The sequence below is a fragment of the Antedon bifida genome, chromosome 4 (assembly GCF_963402885.1).
Source record: "Antedon bifida chromosome 4, ecAntBifi1.1, whole genome shotgun sequence".
Classification (NCBI taxonomy): domain Eukaryota; kingdom Metazoa; phylum Echinodermata; class Crinoidea; order Comatulida; family Antedonidae; genus Antedon; species Antedon bifida.
This window is the reverse complement of record NC_136229.1, coordinates 16,322,653-16,347,212: the sequence shown is the minus strand read 5'-3', so window position 1 is coordinate 16,347,212 and position 24,560 is coordinate 16,322,653. Positions and strand designations below refer to the sequence as shown.

General features: G+C 32.8%; 1 long non-coding RNA gene across 3 annotated transcripts in view; it reads left to right on the top strand.

Annotated features, from left to right (window-relative positions):
- Positions 1-24,560, top strand: part of LOC144840902 (uncharacterized) — a 34,642-nt gene that overhangs the window by 1,160 nt on the left and 8,922 nt on the right. For 2 of the 3 annotated variants that reach the window (XR_013611972.1, XR_013611973.1), the window contains exon 3: positions 9,450-9,554. This is a non-coding gene — a long non-coding RNA (uncharacterized LOC144840902). Of the gene's footprint in view, positions 1-9,449; positions 9,555-10,457; positions 10,825-24,560 lie in introns of those variants that run through there. The other variant, XR_013611974.1, reaches the window with a different exon arrangement.

Here is a 24,560-nt window from a genome sequence, read left to right as displayed (position 1 = left end):
AAGCAATTAAGTTTGGCTTTAGGTCGTTAGAAAAGGTCAAATTTCACTCTTGATGAATTTAAATGTTGCAGTAACATTTAATGACATTGGCCTAGAATTCTGCTGCTAAATCTTACCACGGTCGGCCTAGTCTTGTAGTCGACTAATTCATTTTACAATTTTAAAATTGATAGAAACTGAAATCTTGGGTCTGATATTGTTTAGTGTTTGCTATCATCTCCTGCAATATTATTAAAAAACTATCTTTTCTTCCAAATGTTAGTGCCCATTTGTTTTGTAATCTGTTCCGACATAAATACTGAAGTAGCCAGTAATTTACTTATGTCTGAATAGTGTCCCAAACGAGAGATTAAGAAATTGATAGAAACTGAAATCTTGGGTCTGTATTTTCAGTTTTTGGATGTTCATCTGCTTCAACATTATTCAACACCTTAGACTATCTTTGCTTCCAAATGTTAGTGCCCATTTGTGACCTGTTCCAGCAATATAAAAATGTCTGTATAGGGTTGTAACAAAAGAAGGATTCAGATCTACTGTATTCAATTTGAAAACATATTTTATAAACATTATACAGTATTTCTGTTTTATAATACATTGCATATAGACCTCATGGCAGTATTTATTATTAATGTCAATATGAACTGATGCGACACATAATGCAATCAACACTCGTATAATATTCTAATATTGCACAATTTTAATACTTTCTCTTGCAATAAATGTTTGGCTAGTAACCAATTGATGATATCATGTTTACTATTTATATTCATTTCACTATAAATCTTTATTTGATCTGTTAGTATAGGTAGTAAATTTTTATTATAGAATGACTAATATTTATATTAATTGTATTTAATGTCAGTGTTAGGAGTATTGATTTCACGCATGGCAACTATTACCAGGGTAGATCCAGAATGTTGAGTAGGGAGGGTGGGCATGAGGGGGAACTATACTGTATTGGGGTGTAAAGTTTCTTCTCAATAGCCCCGGTTTTCCCCATTTTGTTCACATTTCAAAAGATCTATAGAGACCTGTTACAGTAAAACCCCTATTAGGGAACAAATTTAGGACCCAAAAAATGTATCTTAATAGGGTTGACATCTATTTGACCCTACTATCAAAACATATATTTTTGTTTCACTGGAAAGTGTCCCCTTAATAGTGTCCCTGAACAGAAGTGTCCTGTAGGAAGGGGTCTAATATTGAATATAAATTATTGACATTTCTTTTCCAGTTTAATTTTATGAATATTGATTTAAAGGTTTAATTTTCTTCTAGCCAATTTGATGGTATAGGCTATTATATAATCCATGTCTTTGTCGGCACTTTGATATTAAGGCCAATGTCACCACTGTACATCCCTGTCACAAAGTCATTAACCAGGCTAGTTAGTATGACTTAATCTGTATTAATCCCCTGTGTTGTATTCACTGAAGTGGTGGTATTTTCATTAATCTCTATGATCTACTCAATTAAGCCCACTTGAACTTATTAAAAGTCCATCTGTGTGGAAAATAATAATTCATCCCATATAATAATTTGACCTTTAACCCCAAAAAATACAGTTAATTGAATTTAATATTTAAAATGTAAAAAGATAAATTAAACAATTGGATGAATTGGGTGGTATTAGAAAGATCTAAAGTTCTACAGCAAGCCTATAGCCATGATTTTTACAGTGGTGTTCGTTTCCACAAAAGAGGCAAAATTAATAATAATAATATTTATATAGCGCCTAATGTTGTGAAACCTCTAAGCGCTGAACATTATTACCTCAGTCATTTTTTTGGATCAAACACGTATGGACACATACCATAATGCAGCTAGTAACCATCACAAATTGTGTCTTGATCTAACCGGGTACCCATTTATACACCTGGGTGGAGAGAGGCAAACGTAAGTAAAGTATCTTGCCTAAGGATACAAGCAATGCAGTGAGAGTTGGATTCGAACCTCGATCTCACGATCAGTAGTCCAACGTCCAACATACTGAGCCACACACCCTCGTGATGAAATTCATCAGAGGCCTATTTAAGCATACTTTTATGAATGCTAATTCTAGTAGTTTGAAAAGGGCACTTCAGGAACCCTTGAAGCCCTTCTGGCTACGGGCTTCATCTATACAATTTTGTAGAACCATTGTGAGATATGTTTGAATTTAGGAGTTTACTGTCCGGTATCACACTCCAAAGCCAATTCACAGCACTCGTTGTGATGTCCTTCTCTTTGAGTGGTTACAGATTCTTTTTCCCAGGTACCATATTTTAAACCTTGGATCAAGTTGATTGTTCATTTATATTCATATTTTTAATTTCTCAAGTTTTAAGAAGATTTTAACTCTTTATTGCTGGTACGAGGAATGACTAATTTCAGGATCACCAATTTTAAAATAATATTTATCAGCTTCTATAATCCTTCACTTCAATGACCCATGTGCTTTTTAGTACCACATTAGTTTCGAGCATTGTCTCTTCCATATATTATTTCTCCAAGTATTTCAATATTTTATATTTTAAATTGAGTAGGCATATTTTGCATATTACCATTAATTACATTTGACTGCCTATTATACTGCACCAGTGTATGCCTATTTATATGCAGAATATCAGGTTTGATACAACAATGTGTACCCAACATTTTCATAGGGTTCAGACTATTTCTTGAAAATGTAAATATTGAAAGACAATATGGTTTACAGTAGAACATGTTTTGGAAATATAATAAATATTAAACTAGTGTGTGGTTTGGGATAAGTGTGAGAAAACCCACCAAAAATGAGATGGTGCATGTAGATTACACCATTTTGTCTATCCCATACAGTCAATCTTGCAATCCGGATGCACGCGGAAGATACTACAACTGATCAAACGATTGAACTCGGATGTGATTTGGATCAGCTTAACTCCATTCTATGCATGCTTAATTCTAGTGTGTGTGAACATAACTTAAGTGAGGGTGTAGGTAGTGATGGGGACGGGCTCTCTAAATCACCAGTGCATGTGCAAAGTTAATAACTTGTTTAATGGCTTTTAGATATCAGGTTTTTATATCCCTGAATTTATCAAACATTCTTTGTCCATACATTTTTAATAGGCTTGAAAACATTGACACATTTTATAAGTGTAAATATATTTATTCCCAAGTTGAATATCAAATTTAACAGGTTACGTGCCCCGAAGGTGTGAAACATAGGGAGCTTGTTATTTTCAATATAATTGCATTGTTGTATGTATTGTTATTAAGTAGATGAAAACAGTGAATATAGTAGAGTTATATTCTATTGACTTGTTATGGACAATGTACAAATATTTGAGGGTATAATAGTTTTATTCTGTAATGAATAACACTTGCTTAATCTGTCATTAATTATTGATAATTCTCTTGTAGAAAATTGTTTTCTTTCATCTAATTTAAATGCTTGAAATTCTCAAACTTCTTACTTTTAGGCTTTGATTGGCAGGGGAAGAAAATCCAGATACTTGCATTGGTGTAACACTATGGTCTATCAGGCCAATAAAACAGAAAATCCTGGCACCACTCATAGGCAGATCTAAAGAGGAGAAGAGGGAAGCCAAGCCTGCCTGTCCTCACTTTTATAACATACGATCCAAAAGATAGGACATAATGTTAACTGTAGCACTTTTTAGGCCCACTGCAATGCCTATTTAAAAATCCTGGACCACCACTTTGATGCCTTTGTCCTCCATATTGTCACCCCACCAATAATAATCCTGGCACCACTCACATAGGCAGATCCAAGGAGAGGAAGATTGAAGCCTGCCTGTCTCCACTAAATTTCTATTATGATATTAGGCCTCTTCCTGCCTATTTCAAAATCCTGGATCCGCTACTTTGATGCTTTTGTCCTCCATGTCACCCGCCAAAAACAATCTTGGCACCACTCATATAGGCAGATCTAAGGAGGGGAAGAGGGAAGCCTGCCTTTCCCCACTAAATTTCTAACATTATGATATTAAGCCCTCTTCCTGCCTATTTCAAAATCCTTGATCCGCCACTTTGATGCTTTTGTCCTCCATGTCACCCTCCAAAAACAATCTTGGCACCACTCATATAGGCAGATCCAAGGAGGGGAAGAGGGAAGCCTGCCTTTCCCCACTAAATTTCTAACATTATGATATTAAGCCCTCTTCCTGCCTATTTCAAAATCCTTGATCCGCCAATTTGATGCTTTTGTCCTCCGTGTCACCCCGCCGATAACCCTACTGTATATGTCCGTTGACAATTTCATTTGATTTGAAATATTTTCTATGATTTTTAAATTACAGAAGACTTAAATTTTGAATAAATATTTCATAAAGCTTTGAATTTAATGCAGCATCTTAACCCTGAGAGCTTTTATCAATTATCAATGACCAAATTCAAGGTTAAAATGCAATAACATAATCCTTTGATTCAAAATAGGTAGTAATCATGAAGATCCTCTCTTGAGGAGATTAAGGTTAAATGCTTTTGAATCTTAAACCTACTTAGCATCTTGATGGGCTAAATTATTATCAAACACTCTAGTAGTAGAAATCTATGAATATTAATTACCAGATTTTGCATTCCAATACTGCATCATTTTAGTTGTTATGATGATCAACTTTAGTTCAGAAAATAACTTCCATATAAATATAACAATGAAAAAACAAATATTGAGGGCACACTATTCAGTATACAGGCTTGAGAACCTTAACATGAACTGCACAGATACACACCAGTTCATCACAACTCTTACTGAATACTAAATAAAATAGAAATTCTTCTTAAAGATTGGCAAATATTAGTGCAAATAATAATAGGATCTTTCTTTAAATCTGTAAACACATTTTGCAAGTATACTCATAAAAACAAGTTGTGTTGCAAAAGAAATATAAAAGATTGTTAGTTTCACTTCTTAATAACTTTTTTTTCGACATAAATAGTGTTTGGGGAGCAAAAAGTAAAGAAGAAATGCTGTTGGTTTTCAACTAAAAATGAAACTGGTGTATTTGGAGTTATTTAACAAAAACATACAGTATCATAACAATCTTTTCTAGAAAGTTTTTTTACTGATCCCTACAGAATTCCAGCAAGCATACATCACTGGAATTCAGAATGTTGATAAACAGTGTAAAAAAGGCTATTACAGGTTGACCTGCTACCCACCTTGCTTGAGGGGTGCAATTTAACTCTCGTATAAACCTCAAACAGGTGATTTTGTTTGTAGGTAAAGCTGTTAGGTTCACTAGGGATTTGTTTTGTTACTCCCCTAAGTAGGACCCTGGTCAACTGGTCAGCAGTGAGTGCAAGCAGCAGGGTTACTGTCAGTTAAATAAACCATTAGGCTGCAGAATCATCATTGCTCTGATTCTGCAAAGAAAGCCAAATCACCAGTTTGATTTGGTAGAGTTTGAGATTTATGTATCAACTGAAACACTTTCTACTACAATTTTACTTCCTTTATGGTAAAAATACACGCAAAGGTTGAAATATTAACATTTCAAAGATCAATTAGTACAATGTTGTATTGCAGCTAAGAGAATTACACTACAGCCATAGGCGGATCCAAGAGGGAGAGGTGTCCTCCCCTCTAAATGTTGACAATTGCAATGCAAACGATTCAGTTAAATTCAATGCCTCATTTTACAATTGTTAGGCCATGGGCCCACTACATTTCAAAATCCTGGACCTACCACTCACTAGGCAGTACAGCATAACTGATTCTAGATGGCATTTCAACAAGCAATCATTTGGGTTTTTGGTATACAGTACTATCACCATTTATATTTACCATTTATTAATTGAGAGGCCATAAATAATGCATTTCATATAAATACTTTTCCTTATATATCCATACAGCTAAATATTTTGTTGACTGATTGATTGACTTAAATTAACAATTAAATTAACAGCAGAATGACCTGTACATAGCTAATTAGGCTGCATTTGTTGGAAAATGATTGATCTTGTCCCAGGTGAGACATAGCTGTTGTACATATGTTTATAGATTTGGTTTCATTTACAGTATTTTGATGGTAGGATAGACATTAATGGTTTACCTATTAGTTCATCATCAACCAATAATTGTATATGAAAATGTACAAATGGGCATATAAGTACAATCATTCATCAATCATTCATCACCTTTTGCAAGGTGATGAGGGCGTAGCCTAAACGTCATCTTCTATTCTGATCCAATTAAGGCCTTCCTTCTAGTCTACTCGATTCTCTTTAAATATTTGACAAACCTGACTATTAAGAAAGCTAATAATACTGTATGCACCTCTAATTCCTTGCTACTGTGCATCATTTTTACCCTGGAAAAACCAAATATTATTTGAACTATAAACAATGCAATTCTTTGTATAATATTCAATTTCAATAACAAGAATTTTGTTTAAAAAAAAAGAGAAAAGAAACATATTGTTTGATTTATATTTGTTGGTAAAATGTTGCTATAGTTTATGTTTTTTTTTTGTGTTACATAATGAATTGTATAAACCATAATGCTCTCCCTACCCATCGGTTTCCCTATAAAGGTTGTCAGTGGCATGGCACAGGATTTTAGAGGCCATTCTTCATATACGGTACAGTATATGGTTTTTGTTTTGAGTAGAAATTCAAGTGTGTAGGCCTAATTCTTTCGCATTTTAAATAATTGTAATTTGTAGTCATCATTGAAATGCATTTGGAACATTTTTCGATATATAAAGTGCACATTAACCAGGGACCTACACTCCACACAGGGAATAACATTCTTGTTGCATTGCTCATTCTCTTGCAACAGACATATTTGGAAATGATTTATTTATTTACATTATTTTACCTGGTGGCCCATAAAAGACTGGCACACAGTGACTGAACCCTAGTAATAAATTACAGTACTGTATATACAGTACACTATGTATACCATATATCGTGGTATAATCCATCCCCCTAAAACACGAAATTGGGCAGACTTTGGTGGGGTTGGACTATGCTCAGGGGAAAGCCTGGTTTAGAAAAAAGATTGGTAAGCATTTCTTGTAAAAATTCATCTGAACTGGCTAGAGAGAGGCCTACATCCAGACGAAAAATCAATACTGGGACAATACACGGGGATATGCCTGTTTGTGAAATCAAACATAAAGTAGTGGGTGAGATTAGACCCAAAGTGGGATTATACATGAGGATATACCGTAATAACACTTTTGTCTTTGGGAAAACTCTATTAGGGGATACTCTTTGTGAAAAGTGGAAATATATTTAACACTACAGCCAATCCCTCTTAAGGAGACATGCCTATTAAGGGGACACTTTTTTTGGGTCGCAGGAAAATGTGTGCAATTAGATATTGTGCTGTAAGCTATTGTTGTTTCATCATGTCAGGTAGTTTTTTAATGAAAAATTATATCACTTAGCTTTTCCATATCAATTTTTCAATGTCTACAAATATCTTGTCAAGCACATATCAAATTGTTTATTATTCCCGCGGCAGTTAATTTTATCCTATAGTATTTACGTCATGCAGTAGTTATTGAAAACAGAAATAAACAGAATTTATTCGTTTTAATTAAGGATGGCCATCTGCTTCAAGCAAACTAATATATTGAATATTCTGTTAATTAAAAAATACTTAGGCACTCACATATGTTTGTTATCACAAATCACAATATTTCTCTATTTTCTACCTTGCATTTTTTTTATAGAAAAGTAGACTTTTGAGAGAGGAGAAGATGTAAGCATTTCCCATCCATCTCTGCTTCCTTCAATTGCAAACATTATGAGTCAGTCATGTTGGCAGCAGAGCATTTGAATTTTGGAATGCTTATCAAATTGCATAATTACATAATATTGTACAGTACAATACAGCATAGGGCAAACTCTTGTTTCTAAATGTCCTTCCTGAAATGATTAAACTTGTAAATGCACACCAGGTGCATCATACTATGATCTGATTTGTATCAAATGGCACTATTTGCACGGTACAAGGTATATTTAATGGGTTTATTAAATGGTTCTATTTCATGTAAAATAAAACAGTAATGCTTTGAATGGGGAGAGTATTTTGATTCATTCAAAGACTGACTGACTGTTTAACTCGTGACATTTTCTGCTTATACAACTCATAAACATTTGTTATCTGCATAAATTTGATGAAATAAGATAAATTAAAACCGATAATAAGATACGTTAAAGAACTTAAGTATTATTGATACTTAGCGTAATCTGTCTAAGCATGTTTGAGTATTTTGTTTGATGTTTTTCATCTTTTAGCTGCAATGAATAACACATTAGTTATTTGAGCTTTAATGTAAATCCATTCTATCTTCTATTTATCATACTTATGTCATTTCATTTCGTACTTAAATTACTAAAATTAAGTCTGAATAAATAAAAAAACATCAAGGATTTGTCAAACAGAATGCGCACTTGATTCTGCAAAAATGTTTTAAGAAAAGAAGCTTTTGGAGTTTCTCAGCATAAAATGTACATCTGTGTATTATCGGTATGCAGAAATAGTGCCCTCTATAGTTTATTATCATTCTCCGATCCAGAATTCTAGTAAAAAGTCTACCGTAGAAATAAATCATCATTTAGATTACATTGCTTATCGTTAACAATCGATAAACAAACTTAAATGGGATATATGGTAATCATACTAAATCTGCTTGTTTTTAGGTTTCTTTGTACCAAGATTTTATTCACATTACATGGCTTAGAATAAGCAATTAACTTTTAACAAACGGCTGTAAACAAGTCTGTAGTATAAAGTACAAACTGTTACAAAGATGTTGTTTTTAAACCCTTGTTTCACTATAAAGTAATTATGTCTAAAGGTGTACAGACTTGTCTGAGGATGGGCTAGAGTCCTGACTGAGTGAGGAAACCATACTAGTAGTACAATCAAATCTCCAAACTGAACTCTTTGAAAACCAGAAATTTCCTAAAACCAGACTTTGCTTGAGGTACAAAAGGTCCCAAATTCATTTTTACCATTAAAAAAAAACACATTCTCAATACCACCAGACTTTTAAGAAAAACAGACATATTAAGTCAGCCCAGAGATGTCTGGTATTGGGAGAGTTTACTGTATTTGGCTACCTGCTCACTTTTTGCCTTAAATTAAAGGTTCACTTTGATGCAATGATTGACGTTGTACTAGCCATACCATGCAATTGGCATTTTAGTTTTTGCAATTTTATTATTTTTTAAATTGATTACAAGAATGTTTCTAAAAATTGTATGTAAAACATTGAAAATGTAGTGTGGGGATGGGGAGAGGAGGGGAAGGTGAGAAGACTACAAAATCTGGACAGGATTTGACACATCATGGCAATATGAGAGAGTGACATTAAGAATATAAATGCCATGAATTTGAGAAAATAGACTAATGTATGTAAACAAGACTGTCTCTTTTGTACTCAACCCTATTAACCGTTTGTATCTCATTTAATTTTTAATACAATGTTTTATTTCGTTCCCAGTTATACAGTTTATTAAAGATATTTCACTCTGATTGGCTGGCTTCATACTGTTGTGTCAATTTACCGCATCAATTCTCGGACACAATACGACAAGTTTTTGAACGGGTAAGGTTTTATTATCATCTTGTAAGGGTTGAATGGTTTAATGATAATTGTCAGGCAAAGGTTTTATGTACAGCTGCTTTGTATACCTGTCTTATAGCTGGTCAATTACCCTAGACTATCACAACACTGAACTTGATTAAAATTGTCTAAATATTAAATATCGTTTTTCAATTAAAGAGCTCTTTTTGAACCAGGATTTGGAAGGTCTTAGGCAGCTTGTTTTGATCATTAATTCCTAAATCAGTAGATCATAATTGTATAGAATATTAATAATGCAGTAAAAAAATTATAGAACACCAAACCAACGAGGGTCCGGGAGTTAATTATAGGTTTACAGTTTTTCTTGCTCACTAAACCATGGACGAATTAGTATTAATCTGATAATATATAAGCATTGTGAAGTGTTCTTGAAGAGTCAACTTACCTGATACCATATTCTGAAAACAAGCCTTCCAAAACTTGAAATTTCTACTGAGTCTTCTAATATATTTTTAATAAACTTTTTGCAACATTTTTTGGGGGTTTGTGAATGGGTATTTAATGGATATTCCATTTTGATGAAAACACAATGCACTGTTAGCATAAACAATGTAATCTTTCCCTGTGACAAAATTGACAACAAAGAAAGTTGAATACCCTGGGAAATCTCCAGGTCCCCTGCAATTAAATATTTACTAGAATAGATCAGTATATATTTAAAAATAATACGGTACTGAGATATAACCAACACAATAGTTTTCCTCTCGAGATCATGCATTCTTTGTCTTTCACTCTCCTTTTTTGTTCATTACATAAATATGGAAGAAATTAAATATAAATTTCTTTTGAATTTGAACATATAATTTGCTAATTTAACAAAACATTGACCAGACGTATGGTATTGATTGTAAATCTGTTTTTTAGAAATGCGGTTTGTGAATCCTAGAAATGTTTGAACAGATTGTGTTTGCTTTCCAATGTGCATTTGAATAGTTTCGTGGGAAATGTGCAAAATGCAACAAAGACAAAGACTTAGAGACACTCTAATTAGAGCTATATTGAGAAAGATGAGACAGATTGCTATGGAAACATAACATGCTATCATCGACCGATAATGAAACTGCTCGTATTTGTAATTTAGTAAATTACTTGATCTAAATAATGTGGTGTACCATTACAGTCCCTTCACCTGTGTGACTAGCAAAGGGAAAGCTCTTCATTGTAAAATATTGTAGTAGTATGCTGTATGATTGTGGAGAAATAATAAAATAAGAGCTCACTTTAGGTTCGACGTAGACAGATTGACTTTATTGATCTTAAAATGTAAATATATTTATGAAAATTAAAACATATTAATACATTTAAAAGACAATATTGAATTGTCTGGAAAACACAGAGAGTTTGGCTTTGGTGCTAAAGATGTATTGTCCTCCTGAATAAATAATTCTTAACAACATTTTTGTTGAATATGCCATTTTAATGTAACATAATAGTTATCCACTTTGACCAAAAATTGGATCGAAAAAAAATGTATTTACCTAAAAAAACTGTAATTTGTAGTAAAAAATGGTAAAATTGGCTGCCAGCCAATGGGTTTTTGGTTGAATTTAACCATTTACTTTGTCATTTTATAAGTGAAAACATTATTTTTTTTCGTTTTTTTTTCTACTGAAGTGATTAACTTTATTAAAACTGCAAAATAACATATTAAAAGTCTGATTTAATTAATCTTCATTTTTCATGTTTTGGGGGGACAATACATCTTTAAATTAAAATTAAATTGCACATTGGTTGTTTCACGGAAAAGTGTCCCCATAAATACAGTAGGGATGTACCAAAGAATTGATTCCACTATAATAATAATGCTATTTCAGTCTTAAGTTAAACCGAATGCATGAAAGTAAATGTATTGGTATTTCAACAAGGCAAACCCTAGTCCACAAGTCTAACCTTAGCACCTCCCTCTTCTAACTTTACTCATCAACTAGCCATTAGAAAATTAAAAACAACATCTCTATAACTAAGTAAACACTAAGTTGATTGACACTGTCGTGTAGTTGAATAAAACTGTCAACACCAATCATTTTAAACGACATTTTGACATTTTTCTATCCAATGGCAATAAGGTATAGTGAGATTAAAATAGACGTAGAAGAATTTAATAATTACTTTATATTGTATCATGTTCTCCTTAATGAATACAAAATGTCTTTCATAGTGTGGTGTTCCCCTGGATTTTCTGTAGCCCTTGCCCCATACCAGCTACAAGCCTCTAGTCCAGGAAGATACACAGGTTTTTCATTGTTATAGCCATAGAAATTTACATTTTGACTGAAGTTTTAATTTATTAAGTTACATAAAAGTAGTGATTTTTAACAAAAGTACGAAAATCGCATAATTTAAAGCAAAAATAATATAGCAATTATAGAAACAAACAAAAATATGATGTAAAAGAAAACACAGAAAGTACAGAGAAAGATGAAATACAAGAAAAGAAAAAATGATAACATTACTAGGCATACTAGTTGTTATTCCATATAACTTACAGCAGCAAGAGCACTGTCTGGTATTCTTATTTGTACAACTGATCATCTGATATTTTATTATGGTTAAGTAATATAATTTAGTTAGATATGTACTTTGCTATAAAGTACATATGACCCAATTATATGTACTTTTGCAAAGATAGGATGCTAGATGAATGTTCCTGAATTATAACCTTAGACCTGGTTTTAGGTATTACAGTAAATAAAGGTAGATAATGGCAATTTTAGATATCATTTGGAAAATTTACACTTTAATTGCTACTAAACAATAATTAAATAAATGTGTTTACCAAAATGAATGTTTAATTTTTTAATTAAAAAAACTATATTTCAGCATTCAAATGGGATCAAACAGTTATAGTAAGTTTGTATTTTGGTTATTTCAAATTGAACATTACTGTAGTCATTGTGAGACAAGTTTTACTTCTAATTGTGATCCCTATGATGGTCTTATATTAATTGTTGATTAATGTTAAAATATTGTTTGTTATATATTGTTTGTAATGATCTTAAATAAATGTTTATTATTGATTGAATTGAATTGAAATTTAAATAGTGCGATCATCATGTTGATCATCTTCAATTTTATGTGAACCTGCAGTAGCAATGACCACATCTTGAACAGGCCCTGCTAATGACAGATGAACATATAGTTGAACCTACGACAGTAGGGGGTAGTTATTGGCTAGCACGTACATACAGCTGAAGGGTGTATAACACGTATCTATGTTGGCTCTTTGTTTTCACTTTGTCCGATTTATGAAACTCTATAGAATTAATTTAAACTTAAGATGAAACCAATCCCTGATAATTATGTTGAAAGTAAATTTAGAAAATGTAAACAATGGTTAATTAGGCTTTGGCTGACTCATCATGCATGAACGCATGTCAAACCGCAGTCACTGAAAGATAATAACAAACCACATGAAGTTTAAAAAAAAAACCAAAGAACTGCAATCAGAATTATTTTTGTTGAGGATGTTTGTTCATTATACAAATGTGGTTATTGCACACATCCACACACATAAGGTATCACAACTTTCCAGAATTATACTGTTTTAAAATACGCATTTGAAAATGTCCCTGAAAAGAATGTTAATTAGCATACACACACAGTGGGCCTCAACTTTCATTTAGGTACACACATTTATGCAATATTAAATTACAGAAATATCAAATCAACACATTGTTTTCTAATGTTTTGTTTCATCATGGAGAAATAATATTTATCCATGGTTTTTTATTGTTTAAAGACCCCTTCCCTGCAATTTTGGACGTTTTTTGGAAAATAATACATATATATCACTTTAAAAACATTAAACCATGTCATTCCTTGTCTTAAATGTACGTTTTATGGTAAATTATGATAAAAAGTGAGAAACAATGCACTACCTAAGTAGCTCGCGGCGATCGACCTCTCGTGGACGGTCTTAGGCCTAGCCTATCTAGGCTTAGTTTTGTAGGCCTAGCTGGTAAACATCGGTAACGTACGAACATCGTACGCTAGCTATATACCTAGCCTGATGTTGTATAGTTGCTGCATTAATTGTCTTTCTATTTTTGCCAGACTCCGTTGATACAAATTGGGGAAAACCCGGTATTTTCGCTGAAAAGTTAGGAGTCTTCCATTTGTTTTGGCCTCACGATCGATCGAAAAGTGGGCGAATTACAGGTGAAAAACAAAAATATCAATCCGCGCGCAATGCATTTTGGGATTTATAGCGGGCCGCTATAATTATTAGAATCGACTTATTTTTCACATTTTTAACCGTTTAAAGACGAAAAAAGTTATCGCAATAGGACCATATAGTATTATTTTTACATTAAATATAGTTTGTGATCTTAAATTAGATCTAAAAAATGTAGGGAAGGGGGCTTTAAGAAAACAAAATACCAGTGGACAATAATCAAGATTTGTTTAGTCCTATCTATTATGTAAAAAACAAACCAATGTCTGGAGAAGGTTCTCATTTACACACCTGAAAGTGAATGTAGGTTTTACTTTCAGACAACAATAGTCAATTTCCTAAAATAGCTCGGCTAAGCACCACTTCACACCTGTTCTTGAGTTACATCATTTTAATTTGAGTACAAAGATCAAACTTGAGTCAAAGTAGGCTAATGTGGTAGGGTAAGACACACACCCTTTACAATTACTCATTCACAGCTGGGATATGCTATTATTATGAGATACAGGTAGAACGAGAAATTGGGCAATGAAGAATTTGTATGTGTTTTCATTCAATGCAACATTTTCAGTGTGGCTTTCCTTGCCTGTGGAGTTGTGCTGTTTTCAATAATACCGTATTTACCCCCTAACTTCTAAATTCGTACCTTGGGACTATACAAAGTTATATACAGAAATATTAACAATAATAATTCACATTTTATTAAGAAACTTTAATATAAAAACAACACAAAATGTATTTCTTAATGAGCGTGTTTATGCATTTACAAAAGAAAGTAAAGAGCAGAATAAATTAAGCAAGATGTGATTAAAATCGTTAACATTATATTTGTTATAAATGTCTACGTCTGAAACTTGAACATTTACGACAATGCTTTTATACCCACTCATGACTGCTGCGTTTATTTGACTGCAAGGCATGTTTAACTGCAGCGTTTATTGGTTGTTTACTGTAATGTACAAAGATAAAATATTACAGGAATGCATGTTACTACACATTTAGATGTGATATTTTTATTAAAAAATTAATTAACATTATTGTGATGAAAATCGTCAGATTATAGCAGGCAGTTAAAGAGTTTCAGAAAAAAGTAATTCAAAGCCAAATCGTTACTAGTAAAGTAGCATGAGTTGCGATCGTACAATGCTCATTATTCCGTGGCTGTATCTTCTTAATCTTGATTCATTCCCGCTGTTGTCACGGCAATAAATCAAACTCTTTATTCTTCATTTTCTAATCTGTTCTTTTTTCCAAGATTGCAAGAACAAAGCTTTATCCAACTAAATCATGTACGAAAAAAATAATTTAGAGTATTTTAATCAACATTTTTTTGGAAAAGAAAAGGCATTATTATATTCTTTCACATTTGTGACATGTAGCTTAATGAATATTTCAGCCTATTCTAAAAATTAATTTTCTGTGTCAATGAGGTATTAGCATCTTTTCTCTTTCTGAAATGGCGCATAATAAGTTTACATTATTATTAATATACTTGCTGCTTACCAATCCATGTTGTAGTTTCATCTGCTGGTTTTGATTAGAATATAAATGCCAAAAGCACAATACTGATTTGAAGTGAAAAGAAATTATAATATTTAGGCCTAAATTAGACTGTATCTTTTCATAAATATAGTGAAAGTTAGCCATAGTAAATTTCAACAATTTATCAGTTCTATCAAATTTATGGAAATTAGAGCCTCCTTACTTATCAACACTAACATGTATTCCTTTAAAATGTGTCTCTTGAATAGGCTTGTCCCTTGAATATGGGTGTCCCAAAAGGGAAGAATCATGGGTTTACTGTATATGTAATAACCTCTATGAATATTTGCCAGAGGTTTAAAATTGAAGAGGATGTCACTGCACACAGGGTGATCAACACTGTAGATTACCAGACAAGGAAATACAATAAGTCATTTGGATATTATGGTGTTATAAAGTTTTCCAATATAAGTATGAGGAAATGCTCAAACTAAATGTGTGGTCATATTTTTTTTGGACCAGCTCACTGGTTGTTTTGCCATGGATATTAACCACAACTAGGAACGTTGGAATGTTAATTAGTAAGATATAGGCTGAGGTTGGCTGCCTAATGTATAAGCTGATCCCTCCAGGAAAAATATACCTTCTCTCAGACTATTTACTTCTTGCCTCAGTGTCTCTTGTGCTCTAATGTATTGGGATCTAAAGTAGGTAATTCTGCGATTGCTTATTAATTGCGCACTTGGAGTGCAGTTGTGATGTGAAGGATTGTTCTGCCTACCGTATCATAAACATGTAGTCAATTCAGCAGTATATTAAGCAGAAAATAGATTCTAGACAATGTATCCAAAATGAAAATACAGTAGGCCTAAACTAAATAAATATCAGCATAAAACAAACCTAAAAAAAGTTAAGCAAGCAATTATGATTCTGTAATTTTAATACATGGTGCGCCAAGCATCCCAAAATATATATTTAAACTAAGATATCTCTATTTCAAGAATAAATGACAGCTTGGCACGCCATATTCGGATATTTGCTCATTCTCATTTTTTATATTGTCATAATATCAAACTTAGTGGACTTTATGGTTTCAGTGATACCCTCCCTGTATCAGTACATTTTTTCAGAAGAAATTTTAACTTTTAATACCAGTGAATGGTTGTGTATGGAGGTGGGTGGTCTATAAGCAATGAATAATAGGAAAACAATTCAACAAAACCCTAGAGTATTTAGACAATTATTTCATTGGTAACTTTCCAATTGTTTATAATTGATAACTTCCTCTCTGTTAATTGAAGAAAATTTAATCTGAAAGCAGAAAAAAGGGACTCAGGCTGGAAAACAGTGGTGGTCTCTGTCAATCATCAGGGCATTTTAATGTTATTTCTCCAGTGTATCAATTATCCAGGCCCCCCTTCAAGATTGCAACTGCTGTGCAACCACAATTCAAGACCCCAAACTTGTGAAGGTCGTCTCATTTTAGTTCTGGTCCAGCTGTAGTAACTGTCGACAGTGCTTGAGGGGCTTTGAAGCTCAATGCTTCTGAAATAAACAATTGAGAAGGACAGTGGCCCTACAAACAAAAAGTATAAATGTACTTTTTTGGTTAGGATTCAACGAATTGACAGCCTTTTATCCGCAAAGCATTGAACTATCAAAGCACAAGTATACTTTAAATATAATGAAAGAAGTGAGGTTGTTGTACCAGATGATGCATGACATTCTGAATACATTGAACTTTGATTATGGCGTAAATGAGTGGAGGTTTACCTTGATGTAGGCTACTAAAGAATAGGTTATGGTACGCTGTTTTGAACTATAAAGTTTTCTTATCGTGTTGAAGCATGAAATAAGTTACGGTTCAACTTCTTCATCTTAGGTGTGAATTTAAGTTCAATATTTTAAACTGTTCTTGTAAAAATTCACAAAATGTAATAACATGAATCAAGGCTATGCAATCAACCCCAGTATATAACCTGAAATATAAAAGAGCCTAAGAATTAATATTATAATATAATTAAGAGTATATTCTCCACTAAATATTCTGTGTTCCCATTCCATTCCTAGTACCTTTTCAGGATTAAAACCTATTTGCAACTTTATAAAGAAATCTCTTTTATACTTTGTAAATGTTCCCCACGAACATCCCCACAAAGAATCTTTTTTCTACAGTTTAAATGTTCATTATATAAAAAACAGTTTACAAGGCATTGACATCCCCATGAAGAATCTTTTGTACATTGTTAAATCATAACAAATTACTTATCAATACTACTTCAATAGTGTTTACATTTTTTTTTACTGTGTGAAAGTTCATTATAATATACTAAGCATTAATAAAACTAAACACTTTTTGACAACTATCGAGTATTGGCATCCCCACGAAGTATCCATTGTATATAAAACATATAGAGGTATACAAACTATTTAGCAATGTATTTGGTATAATACAATTAGCATTGTTGTTAGCTGTTATTGTCTACATCCCTCACCTTGAATTCTTTTCAGTCAATTTCACGCACCAGATATCGTTAATGATTGATATGTGCTCGCTAACCGCAAGATGATTGAGCTGGTCACTATAAAAACAAGTTGATTGTGAACTGACAGATACACATCTTATGTCTGTTACATTTGATGTCGAATTGAGGGACCGCAATTTACATAATCTTTAATTAATGTAAGATTGGATGTCAAGTTTTCCTTAAATATACACTTTTTGGAAGTGCCACAGTTGTCATTAAAATTGTGACAAAACATAATTTCATTCTTCAGACACTGATGATATCAAACAAATATGAATTTTTCATATTTGTAGTTCCCTATACACTTTTAATAGATTATCTCTAAGTTTTGTTGTCTTTTTACCATTATACTGTATAACTCCCAAAGACTTGTAAGAAGACTTTTTTATGTAGAGCATCTTGTGTATGTTTGTCTTGTGAACAGGATTGCCACCTTTAAGAAGGATAGTGAATGAATTCGCTTATGGTTATCCTTGGCAATTTGCCTAAATATAATTTTAAAAAATAAATAAATAACAATCTAGGGCCTAGTAGTAGAACCTGCATAATAAATGTATACATCAGGTTGTTTTTTCCCTCATCAACAATTATCAGGAAATTGCCATGGGAGGATGGTTCAAAATATATGGAATATCTTGCGTTCATCGGGTGACTTGGGAGGTTTGTTGTATAGTGTATTAATAATATATTTTTTTCAATTTGAATGTTTGTTATCATTGTGCAGCAATGTTTGACTGCATTACGGTTGATGTGGCTCATTTATCATGTTAATTGGTTTAATAATGTGCATGTTAGGATTGTGGAATCAAAATGTCAAATCTAACATCCTCGCTCCATCATAATACAAAAGATATGCTTAATAATTAGCATAATTTTTGTAATATTTGTACAATGTAATCTGTTTTTGTTGCTTTCTATTAATAAAATGAAATTGAAGTACTTGATAGGATGAAATATGGATCAACAACATTTCAAAAATGCATAAAAATAGAATTGTTTAAGCTGTTATTCACTTATAGTTTAAATATAGTAGCCTGTGCTTTTTTAAGATTCTGCAATGACCATTCACTTTTCCCTCATCAATGTTCTTAATTTTTTTGCTGGTATTTTAAATCGTTCTTGTACTAAGGTTTCTGTTTGATGTGTTTGAATTAAAATGTAAAGGTAGACAAACAATATAATATTGAAGACAAAGGAAACAAAATCTGAAAATGAGCGAATACAATTTCCGTACAAATCATTATGTTGTAAATTTCATCATAGTATCAGTTAAGATCATGTTTATAGACATTGGATGTATTACATTTAAAATATATACAGTATGTAAAGTAGATAGAGTACGGTAATGCGTCTTCATGACATGCATCAATATACTATAATAGCTTTAAGCTAATCAAATCATTGATACTGATGTCTGTCCTATTTTAGAATGAACTTTATAGTTAATATCGGGGCGGATTTTGTTCATTCTCACAGATTTCCTCATTCACTTTATCGTTTCTAAATTAATTGATTAACCGGGCGGTTGAGAATTTCTTCTATGACGGTAAATTAATATATTTTTATAGTATAGATAATATATAATTGCCATAACATCATTGATTGTTTGCTTGGATTAATGAATTCTTTAATTGTGTCGGTTTAAAGCATTGTTTCTTTAAAATTCAAATTTTGAGTTTTATTACATTACTAATGTACCATCAACTTTAAACATAGAGAAGAAGAGTAACAATGAAATCTATGTTGTTTTATAATTGCGCTTGGGGACTTTCCACGAGTTGAAAGTAAAACCGCTTTCTCTACAATTCAGGTATTGTCTGCATGCTTTAACAATAAATGATTAAATTAAATATCTAGTAATAAATGTTCTGTTTGAGATGTTGTAGTTTTTCCTTTTCTACTATTGGTTGTCTGCAATCCAGCAGAAATTTCTGGGTTAGAGTCTCAGTGGAGGCTTTTTTATTCATATAGTCCTCTTCTTTACTGTTTATGAATTAATTATTTAATTTCCAGTATATAAGTAGTATTGCATAGACAGATATCTGAAGGTTTTGTTATGTCTGTGAAGTTGGTTACTAGTTCCTAGTTCCTAGTTCCTTATTCAAATTCAATTAAAGGGACATTCACAAATATTTTAAAAAAACTGATTTTAATACGTAATAACTGTCTAATTGAGTTGATATTGCACCAACATGTTAGCCTTGACCTCCTCTACTTCTTCCGGTCAAAGTTTAATAACATTTTATGCATTTACGCCCTCTACGGCGAATAAGTAACTAGCTTTTACGAACGTTATAACACTTGACCTGCTTAATTTTTTCAAAATATTTTGGTATGAATCGATCACCCTTGACCTACTCTGCCATTTGCCACTCCAGTTCCGCGAACTTTTTTGCGTCTACGCCCTCTACGGCGAATAAGTAACTGGCTTTACGAACGTTATAACACTTGACCTACTTAATTTTTTCAAAATATTTTGGTATGGATCGATCACCCTTGACCTACTCTACCATTTGCCACCCCAGTTCCGCGAACTTTTTTGCATCTTCGCCCTCTACGGCGAATAAGTAACTGGCTTTACGAACGTTATAACACTTGACCTGCTTAATTTTTTCAAAATATTTTGGTATGAATCGATCACCCTTGACCAACTCTACCTTTTGCCACTCCAGTTCCGCGAACTTTTTTGCGTCTACGCCCTCTACGGCGAATAAGTAACTGGCTTTACGAACGTTATAACACTTGACCTACTTAATTTTTTCAAAATGTTTTGGTATGGATCGATCAACCTTGACCTACTTTACCATTTGCCACCCCAGTTCCGCGAACTTTTTTGCATCTTCGCCCTCTACGGCGAATAAGTAACTGGCTTTACGAACGTTATAACACTTGACCTGCTTAATTTTTTCAAAATATTTTGGTATGAATCGATCACCCTTGACCTACTCTACCATTTGCCACTCCAGTTCCGCGAACTTTTTTGCGTCTACGCCCTCTACGGCGAATAAGTAACTGGCTTTACGAACGTTATAACACTTGACCTACTTAATTTTTTCAAAATGTTTTGGTATGGATCGATCAACCTTGACCTACTTTACCATTTGCCACCCCAGTTCCGCAAACTTTTTTGCATCTTCGCCCTCTACGGCGAATAAGTAACTGGCTTTACGAACGTTATAACACTTGACTTACTTAATTTTTTTTAAATAGTTTGGTATGAATCGATCACCCTTGACCTACTCTACCATTTGCCACCCAGTTCCGCGAACTTTTTTTGCGTCTACGCCCTCTACGGCGAATAAGTAACTGGCTTTTACGAACGTTATAACACTTGACCTACTTAATTTTTTCCAAATAGTTTTTGCATCGACGCCCTCTACGGCGAATAATTAATTTGTTATGGGTAGATGACCCTTGACTACTTTACCATTTGCCAAACTAGTTCCGCGAACTTTTACCTATGTCCTTTTACGGCGAATTCATTTTAGTTTTGTTTTGACTTGTTACGATTCTAGAAGATAATTTCTGAAGCAAACACAAATACAACAGTTTGGTTAAAAACGATAACCACAAGTTATTTATTCCGTTTTATTCATTAACACTTTTCAACACAAGTAAAACATGACTACCTGAAATTAAAACAGCATTGAAAGTAGGCTCTATCGTAGTATATAAACTAAGAACTAATAAATAACTTCTTACGTCAACATGTGACGACACACTGCATAGTCATTCAATACCACCCCACTTCAATAAATGTTATGCCGGGCTAATTTTTCGCGTAATTGCAACAGTTGCAATCGATCCCAATGTAATATCTTTTTAAACTTGCTTACAGTACCCATTTTATAAAAGCGCACAAACCAAATCTGAACTTAAATGTCATTACAGCAACTGTTACTTAAAAACAGTTTACACTACCTTATAACAGCAAAATTAACATATTATTCATTAATACTGTTACCGTTAATATTAAAAAGCGCACAATATTCATTGAGTGATAATAGTCGTTTAAACACAATATACAGTAATAATTTCTTTCAAAACTGTCAAAAGCAATTTTTTTTCCCATTGCATTTTGTTTCCTAGGTAATATGATGTAGGAAGATAATTGTATCTAAATGTTAAGCATCACATTAAGTTGTTTAAATGGTGTTCTTACGCATATCGTTTATGGCATAAATGTCTTTTATTATAAAATCTATAAATTACTAAATGTTTTACCACTGTAGACCTAGAATGTTTGAACAAATCTCTGAATTAAAAATCACCCACATAGGCCTACAATGACATCATCTTACAGTACCCATCTATAAGCGCACAAAAAAAACAAAGCTGAACTAATGTTTTTTTTTTTCAAATGTCATTACAGCAACTGTTACTTAAAAACAGTTTACACTACCTTATAACAGCAAAATTAACATATTCATTAATACTGTTACTGTTAATATTTAAAAGCGCACAATATTCATTGAGTGATAATAGTCGTTTAAACACAATATACAGTAATATTTTTAAAACTATATTTGTAGTACCCGTCTATATCTCACAAACTAAACAATTGGGTGAAATAGCCACTAATGTGGATTTTTTAAATTTCATGATATCAACTGTTACCTGAAACATATTCATTAATAATCCTTTATTAATTAACAATTCAAGCGCACATTAGTCCTTGAGTGATAATAGTCGTTTTAAACACAATACAAACAATATTTTTTAAACTATACTTTCTACAGTACCCGTCTATAGCGCACAAAAATAAATGTTGAAATAATGTTTTTAAAAAATACCTGAAAACGGTTTAGGCTAATAGACTTTATAATATCAAAATTAAGATATTCATTAATAATCCTTTAACCATTAATATTGCCAATTAAAAAGCACATATTCTTCCATGAGGTATAAAAGTTGTAAAGAGAATACAACAATTTTGATCGAAAGTAATTTTTTTAACTAAGTTGTTTTACCTAATACATTACCCATTATAGTGTACAAAGAAAACAATTATGTGAAATAATGTTATTCATACCAAATTAATTTGAAAAAATTAAGTAGGTCAAGTGTTATAACGTTCGTAAAAGCCAGTTACTTATTCGCCGTAGAAGGCGTAGACGCAAAAAAGTTCGCGGAACTGGGGTGGCAAATGGTAGAGTAGGTAAAGGGTGATCGATTCATACCAAAATATTTTGAAAAAATTAAGTAGGTCAAGTGTTATAGCGTTCGTAAAAGCCAGTTACTTATTCGCCGTTGAGGGCGTAGACGCAAAAAAGTTCGCGGAACTGGGGTGGCAAATGGTAGAGTAGGTCAAGGGTGATCGATCCATACCAAAAAATTTTGAAAAAATTAAGTAGGTCAAGTGTTATAACGTTCGTAAAAGCCAGTTACTTATTCGCCGCTGAGGGCGTAGACGCAAAAAAGTTCGCGGAACTGGGGTGGAAAATGATAGAAAAGGTCAAGGGTGATCGATCTATACCAAAATATTTTGAAAAAATTAAGTAGGTCAAGTGTTATAACGTTCGTAAAGCCAGTTACTTATTCGTCGTAGAGGGCGTAGATGCCAAAAAGTTCGCGGAACTGGGGTGGCAAATGGTAAAGTAGGTCAAGGGTGATCGATTCATACCAAAACATTTTGAAAAAATTAAGTAGGTCAGGTGTTATAACGTTTGTAAAGCCAGTTACTTATTCGCCGTAGAGGGCGTAGACGCAAAAAAGTTCGCGGAACTGGGGTAGCAATTGGTAGAGTAGGTCAAGGGTGATCGATCCATACCAAAATATTTTGAAAAAATTAAGTAGGTCAAGTGTTATAACGTTCGTAAAGCCAGTTACTTATTCGCCGTAGAGGGCGTAGACGCAAAAAAGTTCGCGGAACTGGGGTGGCAAATGGTAGAGTAGGTCAAGGGTGATCGATCCATACCAAAATATTTTGAAAAAAGGAAGTAGGTCAAGTATTATAACGTTCGTAAAAGCTAGTTACTTATTCGCCGTAGAGGGTGTAAATGCATAAAATGTTATTGAACTTTGACCGGAAGAAGTAGAGGAGGTTAAGGCTAACATGTTGATGCAATAACAAATCAATTAGACAGTTATTACGTATTAAAATCTGTTTTTAAAAATATTTGTGACTGTCCCTTTAATTGAATTTGAATAAGGAACTAGGAACTAGGAACTAGTAACCAACTTCACAGACATGGTTTTGTTTGTCATCAGTTGAGGACCAATCACAATGCAAACTAGATTTTAATCTTGATGTTTGGGTTATCCCGGTTAGCACACACAGTGCACGGTTTTACATACACTTAAAATATGCACGGACATAACATGTAAAGAAAATTGTTGTTTACTTTTTAAAACAAATCTATGCTTGCAGGTTTTTTACTTATCTGGTAGCAGCTGTCTTAAATCTCTTGCCGAATTAGAAGCATGTGCAAGTAATATCTGCCACTGTAGTCTGAGGATTATACAGGATTACTGTTGTAACAATAGCAATAATGGTAGAAATAATAATTGCATACACAGTTATCAAGAATATGCCCTCCACCTTTGGGGATTAACAGTTAAAAGCAGGGAACAATCAGCTATGATGAATAATAAGGCCTCTTACATAATAAACCTTTTAAATAATTACCATAATTAATTGTTAGTGAGAAAATAATTTATCAAAAAACATCTTTTCATTTATTATAAAGGGTCTGCTAACTTGTTACATAGTCTGTTGGTTGGTTAGTTAAGTTGGTCCTGCCTAAATGTTTTTTTATTTATGATGCCAATACCTTTTCTAGA